This window comes from Astatotilapia calliptera, chromosome 3, assembly GCF_964374335.1.
Source record: "Astatotilapia calliptera chromosome 3, fAstCal68.1, whole genome shotgun sequence".
Taxonomy (NCBI): domain Eukaryota; kingdom Metazoa; phylum Chordata; class Actinopteri; order Cichliformes; family Cichlidae; genus Astatotilapia; species Astatotilapia calliptera.
The window spans coordinates 48,874,688-48,880,687 of NC_137424.1; positions in this window are offsets into that span (position 1 = coordinate 48,874,688).

The window sequence follows — 6,000 nt, forward strand, 5'->3', positions numbered from 1 at the left end:
GTATATATTGAATACATCTATATCTATATCTATATCTATATATGTGTTTGAACCTGAGACTACACACCTTTAAAGTGGAAGTCAAAAGTTGGATTCCCACCCAGTATCCAGTAAGGGTCCTGCTAGACCCCCTGAAATGGCTACGTCTGCAGCCTGTCCGCAGCTTGGACACAAGCATTTTACTACATGTTGTTCTTTGGGCATTATTTGTGTTCAAATAAGTATAAATGCATATAGTTATCACAGTACTACTAACATGGTACTCCTGTCTGAAGACGAGCAGAAACAACCAGCTCTGTCTGATTTTACCACGTGCTCTTCACACTGCCTTAATGCTTAACCATTTGGATTAGAGGGGAAATTTGAATGGTTGCTGAAAGATGATATTATTTTAATTTTGTTATATTTTCAGCCAAAATTACAAAACAAATGTCCATCAGGTGTATTAAATGTTGACCAATAAATTGTTATTGTTTTTTTCAGAGACATACAAAAATCGTATTTCTGAAATGCTTCAGTTTCACATATTTTGCATACATGCATGCTGTTTCATACTCAGTGTATTAATATTTCTAATTGTCAATGCACTGTATTGTAAGCAAACACTGGCAGCATGACAGACGAAGATAAAATAATAAAGAATTTTAGTACATGCTGTAAAGATACTTAGAAAATAAACCGCTGTTCATCATGTTTCATTGAAAGTAATGACTGAAACATCAAATAGTCTATCAGCAGTATCATTCAGTAAATGGTTTCAGTTTATTACCTCATGTGCTTCTTTATTGACTTTCCTGGCTGGAAATGTGTTTATAGTTATTCATATTTCAGCTTCTCTTTTGTTGTTTTATAATCATCTGTTAATCAATAGCATTTCTTAAACCTTTATTATCTGTTTGTGTCAAAGTATGCGTAATAAACAGTAAGTAATTACAGGGAAAGAACAGTGTGGAAATAACACATGTATTTGTAGTTTAGACATGTTTATTTGGGTTAGGTTAACATTAAGGAACATTTTAAAATGCATTATATAAGTGATAAAAAGGATTAAGACAAGCGAAAAAATGTGTTACTATTGTTACAAAATGACACTTGTCACTTGTGAGGCGTAAGATTTCACACACATACTTCTGTTTACTTGCAGCTTTTTGTAGATTTACAGTCTGCATACTGTTTTTATTAATGCAATTTACACCACTCTTTTGCACAGTCTCAGTCTTACTTTTTGCTGTTCTTTAACTCAACCTCATATTTATTTATTTATTTATTTAATTTCTGTCTATCTAGTTATAAAATATAAAATAACACACAGATGACTAAAGCAGAAGAAAAGTTAAATTAAAGGTAAAAGAAAGAAACTAAAAGGCAGATACAATGAGCTCTCTCCTCACTGAAGAAGGGGAGAGAAGCATCGTTCCATTTGCTTTCCCTGAGCTTATGAGCCAGTAATAATTAGCTTCATTCAGTTTCTCATATTGGAGTAACTAAATACCCACTGAAAGTCGTATGATAGTTTGATCCCCAAACTTGTGAGTTTGGACCCAAGCACACATACACTTGATCTCCTGTCTGCATCTGCAGGAATACTGCATTTCCTCCATTTTTAGATCCATGTTTTTCTGGCTGGTCATGATGGGTCATGGCAATCAAATGATTGTTCATGTACAGTTTCAGTGCTCCGTTTCTTCCAGAATGATAAAAAATTGAAAAGTAGTAAATTCCTGTGACAGGTGCTATAAAGACTCCTGAGGAAAAAGAAGAATTCTGGTCACAGTTTGTAAATTAAAAGCAGAAAGTCAACATCGCAAATCAGCAATATACTTCAATACTACAGGGTGGGCCTTTTATATGGATACACCGTAATAACATGGGAATGGTTGGTGATATTAAAGTCCTGTTTGCGGCACATTAGTATATGTGAGGGGGCGAACTCCTCAAGATGGGTGGTGACCATGGTGGCCGTTTAGAAGTCGGCCATCTTGGATACAACTTTTGTTTTTTCAATAGGAAGAGGGCCATGTGACACATCAAACTTATTAAGTCAGCATACAATAGTACTTGTCATTTAACTTTTCAGTTAAATTGAAAAGTATATGTATATGTAAAATGATACTATCATTTTTTTCTAATTTATTTAGTTAACACAAACAATATTGCGAGTCGTACCTGTGTATTTATTATACGCATCTCCAATGTTTGTAATCACTCTTTTGAAGGCTAATGTAGTTTCTGTGTTGAAGGGTCCAATTGATATATCTCCTCTTCCTCCTGCTGCACTGAATATTACCTTTGTTCTTTCTGGAGAATTAAGAACAACATCATTAGTTCTAGTTTCAGTACCCCAAACCAAAATATGAGAATATGTTTTACCTCTTGCAGACATAATTATGACTTCTTTGACAAGAGACAGCATTCTGTCTTTTGACATTTATCTTGGATGAGTAATGTTTCATTGAAATTGATTATTTGTCCACAATTTTACCTTTGTATTGCAGCACCAAAATCTGTTTTTCACTGTCTTTCAGCCTGGTTACAGTGTCGTTCAGCCTGGTCTCACTCTCCTTCAGCCTAGTTTCACTGTACTCCAGCCTGGTTGTAGTTTCCTTAAGCCTGGTCTCACTGTCCTTAAGTCTGGCTTCCATAGATCTAACTTTTTCTGTCATGACTCCAAATTCTTTCAGGAAATTATAAATGTCAGGATGGCACAGCTGTGTTCCAGTAGCATTTTCACTATCACTCTGTGACAGACTCAAGCCACAGAACAGAAAAATAAACCATAAAGCGCTCATCGTCTAAGCTGAATCAGCATCACACAATCTTCAAACCTCTGATTAACATGGTTGATGCTCCTTTTATGCAGTTTAGTCTGTTAATCATTAACATATCAATAGACTTGTTTTTAAATCTTTTGTGTATCTGTGTAACTGCACAAGTTGAACCCAGATCAATAAGGAACTAGTACACTTACTGGCAAAACACTTTTAGTGTAGCTAAAAACTAATTGCTTCAAACGAAAGATCATTCCAAGAGATAAAGTCTAAACAGATTTTTTTATGAGAGAGTGTAAACATTGCCACCATTTAGTTGTATTTCTGCTGAACGGTCAAAGTTCTCCATCAACACCAGTTGCTGCATTGAATACAACCTTATTTTCTTCCTGTTATTGTGCCATTTTATTATTTTATTATCAGATTATTGCAGTTTTGAGCCTAGCCTCACTCCCAACTCATTACCTCAGGACTCTTTGATGTCACATTTTAAGGGCTTGAGTGCTCAATGTGCACATGTAAGTTTGGGAGCTGGGGTATATAAACACAAACCGTGATCTTTTATGATTTTGTTTTCACGTTTGCTTCTTTTAGCCTGACCTCACTCCAAACTCATTAACTCAGGACTGTCACGTTTTGAGGTTCTGGATAGCCTTTACTATTTGTATTTGTGTTTGTGAACTAACTTATTTTAAACTATGAACTTTTCCTCAATCTAACAAATTAAATTTGGAGGCTAGTTGGCTCTATCCTACCGTATTATTTTCATTGTTTACTGTCATGGTGCCAAACTCTAAGATAAATAAACCGTCACTAAAAGTATGGTTGAAGTAAGTCAATGTGGCCTTGAATGTTATCAGTTTGTCAAAAATATACAAAAAAATTTAATATAAATAATTATACATGCAGGCAAGCAAAGTTTCAGCGTGGTATGTCTCAGTGGAGCTCTATTGCCAGATACCTCGTTGACCTTTGTGAGTGTAATGGCACCAAAAACACATTTTTTGTAATTTAAGAATTTAAAATCTTAAAATTGAATTGAAATTGATAGAGACAATATAAATCACATATAAATCTTTTCACAAGAAAAGATGAATGAGCAGAGTAGTGTGACATCAGCTGCCACAACCTTAGAAATGTTCACACACTGAAAGATCATTAAGTTCAGAATGTCTTTTGCTATAGTAGACATCACCACATGCACCTGCAGCACTGACTCACCCTCCCAAGAGAAGGATCCCACAGCATTTATATGCTGCTATTATGTAGCTTCTCTAAAAAAGTGGAGTAGTGGAGAACTGGTGTGGAAATGCATTAATTTTGATGTTCCTTCCACCAGGCCAGCAAAAAAGAAAAAAAGGAACCCAGCAGGAGTTGAGATGCTTGGCAGATTAAATGTGCCCCAACTCAAAAAAGCCAAATTAATAGCCAAAAAGTTCATAGTTACCCACATCATAATTACGCTTTCTGGGATCAGGCATCATGAGAACAAAGGTCATGCTTGCAATTTGATATCAATTTGCTGTGATAACACTACATCTACTCTAGAATCAAAACCATTCACCTCAACAGTTAATTGATGTGTTGGGTGTGATTAGCTGAACATGGGGGCAGAAGTGTAAGAATCCCAGATGAAGGGTGGATTGATTGATGTGCATCTGGTGAGTGGTTCAGCTATTCTGAAAGTCTTTGCAGGACCTGTCTCACATGCTGAACATGTTCCTCCAAACTGTTAAAGAAAAGTCTAAATGTCATCATGTCAGTATTGACGGCTGCCTTCCGCTCATGTGTTTCTTATTAGTACCAGGTGTTGCAGAGATTTGGCACTGGGTACTTTTGCTTCACAGTAATGTTAAGTCTTTGGTAGTTCATACAGTAAAGACATTTAGAGAGATACAGAAGGCAGGCAGGTAGTGGAAAGAGAAGCAGCTGGTAACAGAGCTATAATGCAGTTGCGTGGTTAATGGCGAGGAAGACAAAGTGCTACATACCTCAGCCAAGTCACAGTTTGGTACAGCAGTCAAATCTGGAGTTTCAACTGCTAGTGGACAAATGACTCCCTCTACTGGAGGAAGAGCAGATGGCATAACATAGATCAACCAGAAACCTTTTTTGAAATTGTAGGTTTAGGAACCTTTACCCATTAATGCTAAGCAACCCAAAAGGTGCTACTGACTTAAAAGGCAAAAAAAAAAAAAAAAAAAATGAAGTGACACGTGATGGCTAGAGGACTAGCTGAATGAACTAGACTGTGCTGAGTGACCTGGACTAGGATTTTTTTCATTTCAGAATAATATTTCTAATATTAGTTATTCTGTAGGGGATGTTAATCTGTTTCAGCACGCTGGACAGAAAGAAGGTCTAGGTTTCTGCAAAAGCAACAAGGGCAAAAGGGCAGTAAAGTAGGATTAGTGTGAAGTTAAGTCACTTACTGAGGTATATTTTAGCTCAGAGGAAATTGACTCATATTTAGAAGAGTTGTGGCTGAAAGCAGGTTCATCAGTGTCATGTTAAAAATTATGCAATTTTATTTTCAGAGACTAACACTTTGCCCTTTTGTGGTTGTTTAACTTTAGCATGATGTGGGACCATGAGAGTAAAAGCAAACTGTTTTAAAATTATATTCCAATTTATAATTTGCATTATACCATGAATGCTGCTGCACATTAAATAAATAATTCAAAATATTAGTTTAATGTTATCACCATTGAGTTGTTTTTATAATATACAAAGTTTGATGCTGTTTGGAAATCTTACAATTGACTGTGATTAATGCATCTCTTTCAGTCAGTAGTGTTTTAGTGATTTGTCTGAACTGTACAGCTCAGGCAGCAGCTGTACTTTAATACTTATACTGTTTTTAATACCTATTCTACGGTGGCCCTGAGAGGCCAAACGGACTGCAACTTCAGAAAACACTTGCAAGAAGAAAAATGCTGCAAAAAGAAAGACGCTGCACTGCAACTTCAAGAAAAACGCTGCACTGCAAAAAGAAAAACGCTGCAAAAAGAAAAGCGCTGCAAAAGCACACAAAGCACAACGGAAATAGGAAAAAAATTCCTGGGGAGACAATAACCCGATGGACCAGCTGCACGAACCAAAACATGATAACCAGTGCGCTAGGACTGGGACACGCTTCAAAGAAGTGGAGGAGAGGTAAATGTGTTGTAATCTCATGATTCTAATAATACTACAGATATCTGGAATATACATTCAAAGGTAATTCTAACAA